This window comes from Eriocheir sinensis, chromosome 17, assembly GCF_024679095.1.
Source record: "Eriocheir sinensis breed Jianghai 21 chromosome 17, ASM2467909v1, whole genome shotgun sequence".
NCBI classification, from domain to species: domain Eukaryota; kingdom Metazoa; phylum Arthropoda; class Malacostraca; order Decapoda; family Varunidae; genus Eriocheir; species Eriocheir sinensis.
The window spans coordinates 3,877,932-3,897,053 of NC_066525.1; the positions used below are offsets into that span (position 1 = coordinate 3,877,932).

General features: G+C 43.0%; 1 long non-coding RNA gene across 1 annotated transcript; it reads left to right on the forward strand.

The window, feature by feature from the left end:
- Positions 1 to 127: 127 nt before the first annotated feature.
- On the forward strand, positions 128 to 3,291 carry LOC127000091 (uncharacterized). Its single transcript, XR_007753778.1, has 3 exons — positions 128 to 266; positions 1,301 to 1,530; positions 1,863 to 3,291. It is a non-coding gene; the product is annotated as an uncharacterized LOC127000091 (long non-coding RNA).
- The last annotated feature ends 15,831 nt before the right edge of the window (positions 3,292 to 19,122 follow it).

The following is a 19,122-nucleotide window of genomic DNA, read 5'->3' on the forward strand; positions in this document are numbered from 1 at the left end:
CTCTCTCACATCAACGTGGTCATGTACCTTCTCTTCACTCCTCCTCCTCCTCCTCCTCTCCTGTCCCCCCCATCTCTCCCTCTCTCCATCCTTCCCCCCCTCCCCCCTCCACGCCTTTAAGAGAGACAACTTTTATTTCCAGTCTGCCGTCAAGTTGGTCGCCCCCTTCCCGCCGCTAGAGGTCGTGGCGTCTTCCGCTCCTGTGTATTGTCAAGGCGAAGGAAGGAGAAAAAAACGGCGCCGTGTCGATATTCCCACACCTAAAGGTCATATTGGTTAGGCTGGTGTGTGTGTGTGTGTGTCTGTGTGTGTGTGTGTTTCTGTGGTTGGAGACGGGGGGAGAGAGAGAGAGAGAGGGGGGGAGGGGAGGGGGGGTTGGATAGACATATAGATAGGTAGATAGATAAATAGACAGAGAGGGATGACACAATGAAGAACAGTAAGAGGAGGCGTAAAGAACAGCATAGTAACATCCACCTCCATTCTCTTCCTTACGTTCTTTTCTCGTTAGCGTAATGAAAAACATGTTGGGTTCACTTTTTGTTTAACCTTCGGCCTCGTCTCGGTAATGTAAAAGAACATCGTAGTGAGTGTGAATCAACGCTCTTCCCGTCTCATTTTCCTTGACCTGGTGACGAAGCTGAGACGTCTATATTCCGGTACACCAGTCAGTCTTCCTTCACCGAGCATAACTATTGTCTTTGTTTATTTTCATCGTGCAGATCAGTCGACTGCTATCACCGTACAAAACTATCATGCAAAACTATCGTGCATGAATCTCGTATCTTCCGTCATCGCGCGCATAACTATGGTGTCTTCCTTCACAGTGCAGAAGCGTCGACTTCCTGCACGGTAATGCCTTTCCCTTTTGTCTTGTTATGCATATTTAGTGACGTTGTGGTTGGTGCGGCCCGGCGTCTGTCTCTTCCCTTCAGCCGCCAGTCGTTTATCTATATCTATATTTCTCTCTATCTCTCTACGCATGACCTGACATCACCGTTTCGCATGCCCTGTTTCAGCCCCGTGGAATTCATCGCGACCGTCGACGTTTAACATTTTGCCGCTGCATCACAATAGCTCCAACATTTCGAAAAACTTCAAATGACAAAACCATTAACTGAGCGTTCAGCGGCAGCGGCCAACAGACAGACCTGACCCTCTGTGTGTGTGTGCATGTGTGTGTGTGTGTGTGTGTGTGTGTGTCGTGTCCTAGCTGGGGGCGGGTCACAGTGGGATGGCTTCGGACAGGAACAGACAAGGACAGGGGCGGCGAGCAGATCAGGTCACTCTGCCCTAACAGATGGTCGCCCCTCGAGGCCCTCCTGCTGGTGCCTCTGCCGCCCTCACCCGCCCGGAAAAAGCCTCGGACAAGGGCCTGGCAAGAGACGGGGAGCCTGGGGTGGGCTACTCCCTCACACGCGGCCCTCAAGGAGACATCGCTGAGGAAAACGCATGATTATTTCACCGCCCCAACCTTGCCTCTCCACACACCACAAGGAAGTCTTCTTGCCCTCCAGATTAACAATACAGGTAATAGCCTCCAGGTGTTTTAATGCTTAGATTAATGTTCTCTCTATATTGTACAAAGACGACAACCACCACCACTACTACCAATATCATTACAACAACGATAGCAATAACAACAATAAGAGCAACGACACAAGCACCAAATCTCTTCTGCCCTCTCGTTCTGTTCTGTCGGAGTAGCGTCTTAGCGGGCTTTTTTTTATGAATGTTCATGTTTTTTGCTCTTACACCAACAACAAAATTCACCATCACCACATCAATAACAATAACTGCTACAACATTTATATAAAGATTTGTCTGCCTTTAGTCTTCTTCCTCTGTTTACTTTCTTACAGGGGCAGCGAAGGGCAGACGTTTCTTTCTACATAACTTGTTTTGCCCTTAAAAAACCACGAACCGTACGAGCAAGAGGCTCCATCAGCGCTCTTCTTCACATACTCAAAGCATCGTTACTTCATTTATATAACCATCAAGTCAAGCTAACAGGTGAAGAACATTAGTCAATATGAATGAAGGCAGTCTCTAAAAGGTGTTTCTCTCAAGCTACGAAAAGTAAAATAAAAAGAAATAAAGAGATGAGTAAATGTGAATCGATGCAATCTCGGGAGGTGTCTATCCGTTTGTCTGTAAGTGACTCTCAACAAAGCAAAAGAGATCAAAACATCATACCAAAAGTGACTGATATACAATAGGAAGTAAGACAAAAGAAAATAAAGGTATAAGCAAATATGAATCGATGCAATCTCTAAAGGTAAGTGTCTGTCTGTTTCAAGCGACTCCGGGCGAGGCAGTCAATCTTTTCACGCGTCCCCCCTTAGAGGCGTCGTGATGTGATCCAGGAGCTCGTTTTCTGCGCCACGTCCCCGCCTCGTGTGCAATTTAGATTTTCCTAAAAGAATATTCGGCAGGTTATTATATGGCCAAACGAGCCCAACTTCACCTCCTCCTGCACCTCCATCCCCTGCACCTCCAGCACTGCCGCCTCATCTTTCATCCCGAATTCGACACGACAACACATCAGGAGTTACCCAAAGAAAACGGGTCGAGGAGTGTTACTGTTTGTCAATGTGCGGTGGTCGAGTGGTCAGCGTGCGGGCGTAGGTTCGAGTTCCACCGATGCAATGTGACAATTTTCAACCATTGCGAGTGGCGGATTACCCTCAAGCTGCCAACAACCACAACCAAGCGACTTCCGTCAAGAGGAGCGCCGGGGGACAGGATGAGCCAAACAGGAGCCATGTATCACGGTAGACACTATGGACCGTATTACTAAACATTTCGTCGCCCAAGTTCACATATTTGACAAGGCTTTCGTAGGAGTTGTGGGCATATCCAGGAGTAGTTTTATGACCCTGGTGGTAGTTTGACCCTTCTTCTGTACCATGAACCTAAAGAAACATGCATTACAGCCCGACTGATCCCCTCTTTGACCTTTAGAAATAGCTGATGTGAGAAGCGATTGTCTTATAATACCGACCTATAAATCTAATTCACCTGAGACGACAACGAGCTGGGGCAATCCAGTAGACCCATAAAGAAATCCTAACGGCGCTATGGGCAGCACCTGAACGAATAAGAAGGAAGAATATAACAACATAGAGGAGACGTTTGTAGGGAGAGAAAAAACAAATATGGGATAGGAAAACATGGACTATAGATAAAATATGAAAGGCTAATCAAAGGTAATGAGATAAAATTCAGACTTCGAGGACGAGAACCACCATCACCACCACCGCTACCAAAAGCATAAACAACGATGATGACAAAAACAAAAAACATTATTACCAAACCCACTACCCACTCCAACAACAACTACTACTACTACTACTACTACTACTACTGCTACAAGAAACATCTGTGATCCAGTTTCAGTACGCAATATCTGTGCCCCGTCCACCCCACCGTCACATACCTCGCCGCTATCTGATAAGGAATACAGACCATTGAAAACATTGGGAAATAGGGTATGTTTCTATGACACAAATTCACTCATTTTCAGATTAAGTTATCAGGTTTTATTTGGGTTTATGACCTCTCTCTCTCTCTCTCTGGTTTTTCCTTCTTTCTTCACCGGTTTTTCATCGTTAACACATCTTATAATCTTTCAAGTGGGTGTTACCAAGAAACACTTAAATATATTTAGTTTGCAATAGACAAGACCGAAAACAACGTACCTGATATACTTTCTAGCTGCTTACAACTCTCTCTCTCTCTCTCTCTCTCTCTCTCTCTCTCTCTCTCTCTCTCTCTCTCTCTCTCAATCGTTAGGTCGTGGGTTAAAAAGTTACTAATGAAAATGCTTCCTGTTATTGGTTGTCTCAGGTTGTATTGACAAGATGCTAATTATCCCAAGAGTACACCCTCGACTAACTACCTCGGCCTTCCTATTTAAAGGGGAAGGAAGAGAGCGACCAGCGTTACATAATAGTCGAAGGAGGGAGTTGAAAAAGAGAACCAAAATGAGAAGACGGTACAGGGAATGAAGAAGAAGATAAAGAGGTAATTGAAGTAGACGGTGAAGATGGAGAAAAAGAAATAGATGAATGATGGCAAAGAAGTGAATGATGAAGAAGAAAAAGAAGTTGATGAAGAACAAGAGCGAGGGGAAGAACAAGAACAACAAGAACGAGTGAGAGAATAATATAAAGAAGTGAAAGACAGAAGTAGTAATAGTTGTAGTAGTAGTAGTAGTAGTAAAAGTAGTAGTAGTAGTAGTAGTAGTAGTAGTAGTAGTATCAAAGAGGATGAAGATAAGAGGTAACCAGTTTAATAGCACACACACACACACACACTCAAACAAACAAACAGACAGACAGACAGACAGACAGAGACAGCGAGAGAAAAAAGAACCTGAGTGACTAGGCTTTCAGAAGGGCAAACTTAAGCAGAATCGGAAAAGGATTTATAAGAATTCGATCATAAGGCTACTTTTAGAGAGAAAAAAAGAAGAACCTCACTTTAGGCCACATTCTTAACCATTTCGGCGCCTAACACACACACACACACACACACACACACACACACACACACACACACACACACACATTTGACAAGACTCTCGCTGGAGTTGTGTGTAGGAGGGGGGGGTGAGGGGGAGGGTTTAATTTTCCATGGTGGTAGTTTTATGACCCTGGTGGTGGTAGGTTCTGTATCACCATGAACGTGAAAAGAACAACACACATGAGAACCTGATTAATCTTCTTTTTTTTCTAGCATTTGGAAACATTAATTTATTTTGATGTGAGATGCGGAGCTGTCTGAGAATACTTAAGTGGAAAATACCTAGAGAGAAAACCAAATAGATACTAATGACAATGATAATACGTATATCTAATAACGCCAAATAACAATAATGATACCTAATAATAGCAATAATAGAGAATACCTTACCGACTATTAGTGGCTTGGACTTGAACAGGTGACGAGTTTAATTAAAGGAGGAATTAACAAAGCATTACATAAGGTGCCGATACATGGCTTCAGTCTCTTATATCCACTAGTTTAGGTTCGTCAGACAGGCAGGTTCAATCAATCAAAGAAGACATATTAACAGACAAAGCCAAGCAGATAAGATTAAGATAAGACACTGAAACGATCATAGAAGTCATTCATATATCCCTGTGCTTGAGAATGTCAGAGAGGCAGGTTCAATCGATTAAAGACAGATAAACAGACAAAGCCAAGCAGATAAGATTAAGATTATAAAAAGTCAATCTTATATCCATGTGCTTGAGAATGTCAGACAGGCAGGAGCAATCGATCACAAAGAAAGACGTACAAGCGAAGTCAGCCCGATAAGATGATATACACACACAAACATATGCAGTCTCTCCTAAGTTTATGACATCAGGACAAACAAAGCCAAGATAAAAAAGATTATATACACAAAGCCATACCTAATCTCTCCTAAGTTTATGACATTAGGACAAACAAAGCCAAGATAAAAAAGATTATATACACAAAGCCATACCTAATCTCTCCTAAGTTTATGACATTCTGAAAAACAAAGCCAAGAAAAAAAAGATTATATACACAAAGCCATACCTTGATGACATTCGGACATGATATAGACAAACAAAGCCAAGCAAAAAAAGTTATATACACACAACCATACGCAATCTCTCCTAAGTTGATGACACTCGGACAAACAATACCAAGCAAAAAAAATGAGATACACACAACCATACGCAATCTCTCCTAAGCTGAAGATATCCGGGTATGATAACAGACTGATAGATACAAACAGGATCTTTCCCAAAACGCCGCCGCCGCCGCCTCATTAAAGAGAGACAGACAGACACAAGTGGAAGGGGGGAAAAAATGACAGCGAAGGAGACGTCTGGTTTTAATTTTTACGATTATGAATTAATGAATGAATGAATGAATGTGTTTTTATCCATCCATCTATCTGTCTATCTATCTATTTATTTCTCATACAAACACACCCACACCTGAGCTCAACAATTCCAGGTAAAATAATAATTAAGACCACCTGTAATCATTTATCCATCATCTCTCTCTCTCTCTCTTATCAAAGGCACCTATTAACAAGTCCAAGGCGATGCTTCAAATGGCACTCGCTAAATTCCTGGATGATGTCAGTGCCACGCTCAGAGGAGAGGTTTGTTTGTTCAGGTAAATTAATGAAGGGTTGATCGATACAGGTAACAGGTGAAGGTGAGGGTAAGGAGGTGTGATGTGATGTTGTGCGTGTGTTTATCTGTTTGTTTGTCTTTCTACTTTTTCTTGCTCTACGTCTGTTTAAGAATAGAATAAAGAATAAAAGAGGAAATAGAGAAGGTAAAAAACTGAAAGGGAAGGGGAAAAAAAGTAGATAATTCGGTGGGAGGAAGAAAGAAAATGAAGAATTAAAGCAAAATGAACAGGATTAAGAACCACAAACAGGAACAAGAACAGGATTAAGAACCACAAACAGTAACAAGAACAGGATTAAGAACCACAAACAGGAACAAGAACAGGATTAAGAACCACAAACAGTAACAAGAACAGGATTAAGAACCACAAACAGGAACAGGAACAGGATTAAGAACCACAAACAGTAACAAGAACAGGATTAAGAACTACAAACAGGAACAGGAACAGGATTAAGAACCACAAACAGGAACAAAAAGAGGATTAAGAACCACAAACAGGAAAGAGAACAAGAACAAGAAAAAAAATAAAAGAACAAAAACAAGATGAACAAGACAAAGCAGATCTATGTCTTTGTTAATCTGTCTGCCTGCCTGTCTGTCTGTCTGTCTCTGTCTGTCTGTAAATCTCCTGTAAATATCAAAAACTCACACTACGAAAAAATTGACACGCACGAAATTATGTAAAACAGATTAAAAGAGTGAAATAAAACACTGAAAACAAAACACTAAACTCGGCTCTCCACGAACATGAGGAGTGAATAATAAAAGTTTAATTGTTTACAAAAAAAAATAAACACCCTAATGAATGATATCCAAAAAAATGACATTCCTTAAAACACGAATGAATCAAAGAGTTCAAAATCGAATGGAAAATAATTATGAGAGAGAGAGAGAGAGAGAGAGAGAGAGAGAGAGAGAGAGAGAGAGAGAGAGAGAGAGAGAGAGAGAGAGAGAGAGAGAGAGAGAGAGAGAGAGAGAGAGAGAGAGAGAGAGAGAGAGAGAGAGAGAGAGAGAGAGAGAGAGAGAGAGAGAGAGAGAGAGAGAGAGAGAGAGAGAGAGAGAGAGAGAGAGAGAGAGAGAGAGAGAGAGAGAGAGAGAGAGAGAGAGAGAGAGAGAGAGAGAAAATATCGGCCTTCGCTGCCAATATCTAGAGGCCATTCCCCGGAGCCCTCGAGACCGACTCCGTGTGCAATGGACGAACACAGAAGGGGAAAAAGAGTACTATATATGAGGAAATGATCAACGTTTTCACAAATCGCTTCCCTGCAACAGTTAACGCTGTGTTGGTGTGGCAAGGAAAGGCAATCTGACGTAAGGGAAGGGAAGGGAAGGGAAGGGAAGGGAAGCAAGGAAAGGGGAAGGGAAAGAAAGGAAAGGGAAGGGAAGGGAAGGAAAGGAAAGGGAAGAGAAAAGAAGAGAAGGGAAGGGAAGGGAAGGGAACACAAGATGAGGTTAGGTAAGATAATGTAATGTAAGGAGAAGAAGCAGGTTAGGAAAAATGAGGCTCAGTTAGGAAGGGTAGAGTAAGGGAAGGTAAAGTAAGGTAAGGCAAACTGAGGTAAGACAAGGTAAATTAGGTTAAGGTAAGAACAAACAAACAAACAAATTTAAAACAAGTCTCAGCTACCTTTCCATTGCCACTTTCCCTCTTGTTCTTGGTAGGAAGGCAACACACACACACACACACACACACACACACACACACACACACACACACACACACTCTGTCCCTCTGTCTAACTTTCTACCTGATTGTCTACGTGCTTAATAACCTTCCCATCTTCTAATCTACAAACCTGTCTACCTATATGATTTATCTACCTCACTTCCCAATATTTCTCTATTTTATTGCTTATCTATTTAACCTACCCGCTTTACCTACCTCCCTATCTTCTTATCTTCATACCTATCTACCTCAGTGCCCTCCTTTCCTATCTTCTTTCTTACTTTTCCATCTACCTACCTACCGTCCTATCTTCTTATCTACAAACATGTCTACCTATCTGATCAATCTACCTCAATGCCTACTTTTCCTATCTCCTTGTTTACCTTACACCAGCCTACCTATTTACCCATCTACCTGACTCTACCATCCCCTTGGCTTGATTACATACCTACCTACCTTCCCTTCTGATCACCTGTCTGCATGATTGTCTCTCTACCTGACTTTTTCATTAACTTTTACCTTCCTCTCACAGACCAGCACCCGAACCTAAGACACCAAAACACGGTAACACTTCTTTATCCACTCTCACTACCAAGACATCTTTACTACACGAGGGAAGGAACACATACGACAAAGACACACTAGGAAACAAAGACATACAAAGACGACTCAGCCACCACAAGAGCATTCATAAATCGCAGTACAGAAGAGACACAGAATGAAGGGCAGAGGGCGGCGTTACTGAGGCGGAGAAACACCGAATTCCGTGATGACGAAGAGCCTGGGTACAAAAACGAGCAGAGATTGACATGCCTGATTAACCTACTTGAACTGATACCCAGGAGAACGGTGATAAGGAGGAGGAGGAGAGAAGAAGGAAGACGAGTAAGAGGGAGAAGAAAGGGTAGGAGAAGAAAAAGAGTACGAGGAATAGAAGGAGAGGAGAAAGAGGATATGGAAAAAAGGAAGGAGAAAAGAAAGAGTAAGAGAGTAAAAAGAGGAGGAGGAGAAGAGGAAATGGAGAAAATAAAAAAGAAAAGGAAAAGAAAAGTAGATAATCTGAAAAAAGCAAGAAGGAAAAATTAGAGATTAAAGAGACGTGGAAGGAGAAGGAAAGGAAAACAAAGAAAAAGAGACAAGAGGAAAAGAGAAAATTAAACGTGAGAGGAAAAGAAAAGGAAGGAAAAGACAGAAAAAGAAAGAAAGTAGAGAAAAATAGTAACAGAAAAAAGAACGAGAGAGAGAGAGAGAGAGAGAGAGAGAGAGAGAGAGAGAGAGAGAGAGAGAGAGAGAGAGAGAGAGAGAGAGAGAGAGAGAGAGAGAGAGAGAGAGAGAGAGAGAGAGAGAGAGAGAGAGAGAGAGAGAGAGAGAAGGAGGGAGGGGGGAGACTACGTTAAAGGTGATTACCCTTAGGAGGGGAGCATGTCGTGGGCTGACGCAGGGGACCCAGGGGAGGATGCTGACGGAGACACTGAAGGGGGGGGAAGGGGGGAGGAAGAGTTAGGGGAGGGCTGACCTATACCCTGGGGGGGGAAGAGGTTGTTGACATGCTGGTAGGGTGAAGGGGTGTATCTAGGGGTAGCTGAGGAGAAAGGGGTTGGAAGTCTTACCTGTATGAAGGGTTTAGGTAATTGGAAGGGTAAGAGTGAGATGAGGTAAGGTAAGGTGAGGTAGTGAGATAAGGGAAGAGAAGAGAAGGGAAGGGAAGGGAAGAGAAAGGAAGGAAAGGGAAGGGAAGGGATGGGAAAGGGAAGGGATGGGAAGGGAAGGGAAGGGAAGGGAAGGGAAGGGAAGGGAAGGGAAGGGAAGGGAAGGGAAGGAGAGGGAAGGGAAGGAAAGGAAGGGAAAGGAAAGGAAGGGAAGGGAAGCGAAGGTGAGGTGAGGGTAGGTAAGTCAAAGTAAGGGAATTAAAGGGAAAGGAATATAAGCAGAAGAAATAAGGGAAGGAATAAAATGGAAGAAAGGATAAAGAAAGGGAAGGGAAGGGAAGGGGAATATCAGGTGAAGGAAGAGAAGAGAGGAGAGGGAAAGAAAAGGGAAGGGAAGGAAAGGGAAGGGAAGGAAAGGGAAGGGAAGGGAAGGGTAGGGAATGGACAGTAAGGGAAGAAAAGAGAAGGGAAGGAAAGGGAATGGAAGGGACGGGAATGGAATGGAATGGAATGGAATGGAAGGGAAGGGAAGAGAAGGGAAGAGAAGGGAAGGAAAACGAAGGGAAAAAAGGAGAACAGATTGGAAGGTAGGGTAGGGTAGAGTAGGGTAAAGTATGGTAAGGTAAGATAAGGTAGAGCCAGGTAAGGTACGATAAGGCAGGGAAGGGTAAGGTAAGGTGAGGTAAGGTAAGGTAAGGTAAGGTAAGATAAGGAAAGGCAAGTTAAGGTAGGAAAAAAAAGACCAACAAATCAATGACTCCTTAACCTTTGCCCTCAACCCTCCCTCTCCCTCTCTCGGGGGTATAAGGAGAAGGGGAACGACACAGGTAAGGCAGGAAAGAGCAGGTAACAGGCGGCAGGTTGGCTTATAAGGAGGCGACCTGCTTTAATGGGCCAGACTCTGCTACATATCTTTATTGAGGAGGAGGAGGAGGAGGAGGAGGAGGAGGAAGAGGAAGAAAGGAGGAGGAATAAAACGAAAAAACGACGAAATTGATGAAGACGAGGAGGACGAGGAAGAGGAAGGTTGAAGAGAAAGGGAAAAAAAAGGACCAACAGAACGGAAAGGAAGAGGAGGAGGAGGAGGAGGAGGAGGAGAAGAAGAAGGAAGAAGACGAAGGGGGAAAGGAAGTAGAAAGGGAAGGAAAAGAGAAAGTGAAGAAGGAGGAGAGCAGAAGGAAGAGGAGAAGCAGGAAGAGGAGAAGGAGGAGGAGAAGGAGGAGGAGAAGAAGAAGGAAGAAGACGAAGGGGGAAAGGAAAAGTGGTAGAAAGGTTAGAAAGTGAAAGAAAGAAGAGGAGAAGAAGAAGAAGGAAGAGAAGAGCAAAAGAGGGAGGAGGTAGATGCATTAAGAAGATGAAGGAGAAGGAAAAGAGAAAGTGAAGAAGGAGGAGAGCAGAAGGAAGAGGAGAAGCAGGAAGAGGAGAAGGAGGAGGAGAAGGAGGAGGAGAAGTGGAGGAGTTTTCGAGAGGGTGCGGAGGAGGTAAAAATTGTATGAAGACGATCCAGGGTTTGTCAACATGCGCAAGACACACACAGGAAAAATTTTGCGTGTGCGTGCGTGTGCGTGTGCGTGTGTGTGTGTGTGTGTGTGTGTGTGTGTGTGTGTGTCCATGTGATGTAATGTTAATATCTTTACTTTTCCACAAGATGAAACACACGATGGATGAATGAGAGAAGGACGAGGAGAAGGAGAAGGAGGAGAGAAGGCGAAGGAGGAGGAGGAGGAAGAAGAAGAGGAGGAGGAGGAGAGGGAAGAGGCAGAGAAAGACGTAGAAGCGATGAACGGGAGAAATGAAGGAGGAGAAATAAGGGAAAAAGGAGGAAGAAGGAAAGAGCAAATATATGGATGGAGAATGAGAGAAGGACGAGGAGGAGGAGAAGGAAGAGGAGGAGGAAGAAGAAGAGGAGGAGGAGGAGGAGAGGGAAGAGGCAGAGAAAGACGTAGAAGTGATGAACGTGAGAAATGAAGGAGGAGAAATAAGAGAAAAAGAAGGAAGAAGGAAACAGCAAAGAGATGGATGGACTGAAGGAAAGACGAGAAAGAGGAGAAGAAGAAGAAGGAGAAAGCAGAGAAAGATGTAGAAGCAATAAACGGCAGAAATAACGGAAGAGAAAGAAGTGGAGAAGGAGGAAGAGGAGGCAAAAAAAGGAAGGAAGGAAAGAGGAGGAGGAAGAGGAGGAGGAGAAAAATAATCAAAAAGTAGAGAAAGCTATAGAAGCGATAAGCCGTAGAAGTGAGGGAGGAGGGAAAAAAAGAGAAGGAGGAAGAAGGAAAATATATACGAAAGGAAGGAAGAAATAATGAATGTTTAAAGCAATTCCATGACCACGAAGGGAATGAGGAAAGCGTCCAAGTAAATAAGTTACCTCGTTGCTGAAGGAAAAGTGAGGAGACCAAATAAGAGGAACATAAATTTGGAGGAGGAGGAGGAGGAGGAGGAGAAACAGCATGAAGAAAAAGAGGAGGATGAAAAGAAAGGCAACACAATTAAAAAAAAAAAAAAAACGAAAATTAAGAGAAACAAAAGGAAGAAAATATTAACTGAAGCATGACGTTAAAAATAATAATAAAACTCGAGAGAAAAGAATTAGAAAGAGCAAAACAATGAAAGGCAAGGAAGGCGACGAACAGGAGAAGAAAGAAGGGAAGGAAGAACGTGATAAATGAGTTAGATAAAGCAGGAGGAAGATGATAATTAGGAAGTCCTACTGATGAGGATGTGATACCAAAATAAGGGAAGACAAATATGGAAACAGGAGAGAAGAAAGGAAGAGAAAAAGGGAACTAGGGAGGAGGAGGAGAAGGAGGGAGGAGAGAAAAATGAGGAAGTGACGCGGATAATGAAGGGAAGGGAGAGGAAAGGGAGATAAACTCGGAAAAAATTATGGAGGAGACGGGAAAGGAAGAGGAAGAACGCGATGCTAAATTTAGGAGGTAGGGGAGGAGGAAGAGGAGGAGGAGGAGGAGGAGGAGGACGGGGAAAAGATAAAAAGGAAGAGAGGGAACAGGATGCTGGAGTTAAGAAGATAAAGAGGATGAGGAGGAGGAGGAGGAGGAGGAGGAGGAATAAAAGACGAACGAAAAGAAATAAAAAAAAATCAATCCTGAAAAAAAAATCAATAACAAAAATATATAAATAATTGGTTTCAGGAATATAGAAGAAAAATAAAAATAGAGAAAATGAGGGGAATAGCCAATCTTATACAACTGAATATGAGTTTCTGGGAAGTTGGAACGAAGAAAATAAAGAAAAAAGTAGAAAAGAGAGAGAGAGAGAGGAAAAAAGATGAAGAGGCAGGATGGAAAGGAGGAAGGTCATACTGAATAGGGAAAGAAAGGAAGAGAGTGGAGGAGGAGGAGGAGGAGGAGAAGGAAGAAGAGGAAGAGGAGGAGGAGGAGGAGGCAAAAGTAATAGGGGCAGGAACAGAATGGGGGAAAAAAGAGTAACAGAGAAAATTAGAGTAAGAAACAGATTGAGGAAGGAGGAGGGAGAGAGAGAGAGAGAGGGGAAAAAATGAGGAAGAGGGAGATATAAATGAAAGAGGAGAGGAAGACAAAAAAAAGTGAGACGAAGTAGAAGTAAGAAAAAAATATAGAATGGAATGATGGGAAAATATGGAGGAGAAGAAAATAAAGAATAAGGAATGGAAAAGGAAAAGCTGGGAGAGAAGGAAATATGGTAAAAGAGGGAACGTAAGAGAAAGGAAAGTAGAGTAAAGATGAACAAACGAAAGGAGGAGAGATGAAAGGGGAGGGATGAGGAAGAAGGAAAACCCTGCCTAAGAAGATGGGGAGGAAAGAAGAAGAGGCAGAAAAGAAAGGGGAAGAGAAGAACGAATAAAAGAAAGAAGAGGAAGAGAATGGGAAGGTAGAGTCGCAGACGAAAAAAAAAACATACCAGGAATAGAAGGTAAAGAACAATCGTATGAGGAAGAGGAAGAGAAGGAAGAAAAAGGAGGAGGAAGAGGAAAAGGAGGAAGAAGAGGAGAGAAGATGAGGAGGTAGGAGTTAACGTTGAAGATAAACAAGATCCACTTTCGTTCATGATTTAAAAGTGTCAAAAGTTGCAAATATTTGGTTACGTTAACAAAGACCATGAGAGAGAGAGAGAGAGAGAGAGAGAGAGAGAGAGAGAGAGAGAGAGAGAGAGAGAGAGAGAGAGAGAGAGAGAGAGAGAGAGAGAGAGAGAGAGAGAGAGAGAGAGAGAGAGAGAGAGAGAGAGAGAGAGAGAGAGAGAGTGAAAAGGCCCCGACAAGGTGTATATGCTAAATTAATCACGCCTGCAAAACTATTTATATCGTAAACTTGTAACAAAGATTAAAAAAAAAAGGACAATGGAAAAAGTCGGACAAAAAAGCGAGTTAAAACTTAAATCTGAATAGACGACACTGAAGGAAAATGAAAGAAAACGTGGAACTGAGAAGGATAACTAAGAAAAAAATGAATGATGAAAAAGATGAACTGATTTAATAACACTCAAGGAAAACGTCAATCAGTAGAAATGGGTAACTAGAGGAAAATTAAGAGATAAATATACGACCTAAACTAACAGAAAAGAGTGATAGCGAAAATACGAAATAAATAATAATAATAAAAAGCGTAATAAAAGTATGCGGAAGATAAGATGATAAAGATGATAATAATAATAGGAAGAAAAAACATACGAAAATAAAACGAAGATATGATGGAAAAGATAAAATAAGAGAAAAGAGAAAGAAAAATAAGAGACTGAAGGAAAGAAAAAAAAAAAAAGAAAACGAACGAACATAAATAATTACAGACAAGAAGCGCAGACAAAAAAAAAAGACAAAAAATAAAAAGAAAAACTGAGAAAAAAAAGGAAAGTAAAAAAACAAGTTAACGCCACGTGTGTGTGTGTGTGTGTGTGTGTGTGTGTGTGTGTGCGCTCTCACACGCAACGTTGCACAGACGGGACACAGACTCATGTATCTCTCTCTCTCTCTCTCTCTCTCTCTCAGCACCTTGAGACGTTCAGAGCGTCGTAGAGAGAATGCTTTTAGAATAATGAACGTAAATGTGAACTCTCTCTCTCTCTCTCTCTCTCTCTCTCTCTCTTTAAATCTCTATCTATTTATCTATCTAGCTTTGTGTGTGTGTGTGTGTGTGTGTGTGTGTGTGTGTGTGTGTGTGAAACGAATAAATGACAGGGAAAACAAGGGATAACCGTAAGAAGAAGAGGAGGAAGAGGAGGAGAAGAGGAAAATGAGGGAGAGATGGAAGAAGGAAGAGGAGGAAGGAAGATGAGGAGAACGAGAAGTAGAAGAGAGTAGCACACGGACGGGAAGAAGAAGAAGAAGAAGAAGAAGAAGAAGAAGAAGAAGAAGAAGAAGAAGAAGAAGAAGAAGAAGAAGAAGAAGAAGAAGAAGAGAAGGAAGAAGAGGAGGAGGTCTTAAGTGCATCATTTAATCACATAATTAGAAGAACGAGTCACCTGGAGATTTGAGATGAGGTTAAAGGGGGACCTGTTGATAGCGCCACAGGTGAGGGTGACTGGTAGGCAAGGTAGGGAGGGAGAGACAGAAGATGCAGGAGGGAGGGAAGGACGAGAGCACAGGAGAGAAAGGAGGGAAGAGAGGAGAGCATGAAGAGGCAAACAGATAAAAATTGAGAGAAATAAGTGACAAAAAGATAGAAAAAGTGGAGGAATGAGAGAAGAGAAAGGAAGAAGGAGGGGGAAGGAGGGAGAGAGGGAGAGAGGTAAGGAGGGAAAATAAGGGAAGAGAGAAGTAAGTTGAGGAGATAGACGGAGAATTAAAGGAAGTTAATAAAGAAGGGAGAAGAGAAAGAGGGAGAGAATGAGAGACGTGGAAAAGGTGGGAGAGGGAGAGGAGTAAAGAAAGTAAAAGAAGAAAGAGAAGGAAAAGAAAGAAAAGAAAGTTGAGGAAGAAAAGGAGGAGGAATTGTAGGAAGAAAAAGAAGGGGGGAGAGGAGAATGAGGAAGAGAAACATATGAGGAAGCGAAAGGATAGATGAGAAACGGAAAACGGAAGGGAGAGAAAAGAATGAGGAACAGAGGGAGGGGAAGAAGGGAGAGAGGAGAGAGATCAAGAGGGGAGAGGGGAGAGGGAGGACAGAAAGTGGGGTTCATGAATAATTGGGTGGCAAGGGGGAGGAAAGAGGAAGAGAAGAGAGATGGAGAGAAGGGGAGAGGAGAAAAAGAAGAAGGGGAGAGAGGGGGAGGGGAAAGGTTAAAAAGGAGGGGAGGAAGAGAGGGGAGGGAGAGAGAGAGACAGGCTTATAATATACATGCCTGTAGGTGTGTGTATGTATGTATGTATGTATGTCTATATTTTTTGTCTGAATATCCGTTTGTGTAGGATTGTGTGTGTGCGTATGTATGTCTGTATGTATGAATGTAACAATATATCAATCCATGTGGGTGTGTCTGCATATCCAAATTACACGTATGACAATGAAAACGGATTAGAGGCATGCATTAAAAGGCTTACTCTTCTAAACCACAAAATACGGGTCTTGTGAATAATTGCCCAGCCGCCCAGCGTTACCATACGTCACGTCACAGTATTGCCAATCCCATAAAGGTCAGACATATAATAAATAGACATAGAGTAAAAATTGTCACGTTAGAGAAGACTGAGTTGACATGTTACGTTATGCAGCGAAATGTAACACACGGTTTTAATGAAAGATGTAGAGAATTGGGATATATGAAGGGGGTGGGGTGAAGGAGGAGGAGGAGGAGGAGGAGGAAGAGGAGGAGGAGGGGAGAGAAGGGAGGAGACTAAAGAAGAAGGAAGAGGGTAAGGAAGGACAAGGACGAGAACGAGGAGGAGAAGAAACGAATAAAAAAGGAAATGAAAGGGAAAGACGGAAAAGTAATAAAATTTAAAAAAAAAAATCAGGAAAAACAAAAAATAAACTGGTTCAGAAAGTTAAAGAAAATAAGTCAAGGAAAAAGAAAAACAAAGAAAAATAACTAGATACAAAGTTAGCAAAAATCTTTAACCTAATGACATAGAAAGACTTAGTGTGAGTGTGTGTGTGTGTGTGTGTGTGTGTGTGTGTGTGTGTGTGTGTGTGTGTGTGTGTGACTGACTGACTGATTGACCCCTCTCTCTCTCTCTCTCGATAAAGGATTACGTATTGTCACGGAAAATTCATCTAGTGGGTCGTTTTTCACACCACCACCACCACCACAACAACAACAACAACAACAAGAACAACAACTACAACAACAATACAATTCACCCCCACATCAACTCTACTTTTTCTCCTCAGCATCATTTCAATTTTAATCATCATACATTTTCTTTCTCCATTTTCCATGTTTTCCTTCTAACCCTCCTCCTCCTCCTCCTCCTCCTCCTCCTCCTCCTCCTCCTCCTCCTCTTCCTCCTCCTTAGCTATAGGCATGTATGGAGCAGCCTCCCTCTCGGACCCGTGGGAGAAGGGCGGGAAGATGAGATATAGATGCATAAATAAGGTAGACAGAGATGACCTGACCAATGGAAAGATAGATAGATATATAGAATGATAGGTATAGAGACATATGGATAGATAGAAGGAAAGAGGAAGATAGATGGATAGGAATAAAGAAGGATGGATACAGATAGATATTAGGAAGTAAACACAACAGAATACAGACATAGAGATACAATGAGAGATGGATTATTTTCTGAACTATGATTGCAACGGGCGGAAGTTGGAAAGTTTCGTTTAGTCGGCGCAACATCTGTGGTCATATACCGGAGAGAGACAGAAGGGGAAGGAATTATAGGACAAGGAAACAGACCCCAGGAGACCGGACACAACCCCCGATTAATAACTTGTACCCATTCACTGCTGGGTGGACAGAGGCGTAGGGTATCGGAAAAGCCGCCCAAATTTTTCCAATCCGCCCGGGAATCGAACCCGGGCGCTCTCGGTTACAACGGGCGGACCAACTAAGCCAAGACCACGACCATAAAGCCACACAACAACACGCAACTTCCAACAAAAACACAAAAAAACAGACATAACAAAATCCCACAAAAAAAAAAACGCATTACCAACATCAAGAGCTACAAAACAACTATCCCATTACAAAACCTAAGCTATCAAACATTTTTCCGAGACGGCGAAAGACGAGTTGGGGGATGGGAAGGAAAGGCTGGAGGTAGAAAGGAAGGAGGGAAAAGGGAAGAGATGTCGAAGAAGGGAAAGATGAAGGGAGAGGAAAGGCAGACGACACAGCGGAAGGGAAAGCCGGCGGGGAGGAACCTTAAATCTTACCAGCAAAACAAGTTAAATGCATGTGTAATAGGACGGGCTAGCACAGACGCGACTACAAGAATGAATGCGCAAGAGATACAGATCAAATTGAACCGCAAATATATCCCGTCAGAGCAAAGGAAGAACGCAAAACCAGAAGACAAAAACGAGAGCCGATAACTTGGAGAAATCAGGTTATTTGTTAAGACTTTTTCGTCATTTTGGTTTCCCCTTCGACATTTTCGTTTTCTTTTTTCGTTTTATCGTCAAGAAGTGATGGAAGGGGGGAGGAAGAGGGAGAAAGGAGGGATGGAAAACAGAAGGAAGGAGAGGAAAGAACGACGGATAGAGAGAGAAAGCGAGAGGAAACAGGAGAGGGAAAAGGTGAGGATGGGAGGAAAACTGGGAGTGAGAAAATGAAGTATATAAGAGATTGAACGAAGGAGAAAAAAAGGTAATAGAAGAGAGGGGATAAAGGAAGGAGGGAAGAAGGAGGGGAGGCGTAACAGAAGGAAGAAGGAAGGGATATTGAAAAACGGAGAGAGGGAGGTAGAGGGAAGGAAGGAGACAGTGAGGGAGGAAGCGAGGGATAAAAGTTATTAGAAGACGGAGGAAAAGAATAAAGAGGAGAAAAGGAAGAGACAAGGAGAAAGAGTGAGGGAGGGAGAGGGAAGGAAAGACACTGAGAAAGTCATGGAGAGACAGAAAGGGAGAGCGGAAGGGAGAGACAGAGAGGGAGAGAGGGAGGGTAGGAAAGACACAGACACACTTGAACTCCCTCCTCCTCCTCCTCCTCCTCCTCTCAGATCCCTTCCGCGCATCGTAAAAATCCAGGGCGTTAAGTCGCGCGGCTCAGGTGTTGATGGGAAACTAATTTGCTGGAGATGGCTCTAGGCGCGACACTGATGAATGGGGGAGGCACTTGAGTCACCGCCACGCCCTCAACACGCCACTGCCACCACTACTACTACTACTACTACTACTACTACTACTACTGACCTAATCTTCCTCACCCTCTTTCCACTTGTCAAATTAACACTAATCTTCGCCACTTCACTGATAACCTAATCTAATCAAGCCTTCCCCGCATTCTCCTTATGCTACACACAATTACACACGTACATACAGACACCCTTCCCCTCCCCTTCCTGTATCCCCATCAACCCCCCCCCCTCCCATTCCCCCTACTCCCCTTTCCTAATCTACTCTCCAAGTCCCCCTCCACCCCAATCCCCTCAATAAATTCTCAATCGTTGCCGCAGCCTTCCCACCACCTCCACCACCACCCCCAACACAACCACCACCACCACCTCTTCAAACACCTTGTAAACAAAGTCATCTTATTACACGGCAGGGTAAAGAGAAGCATGTGTGTGGGGGGGTGTAAATAT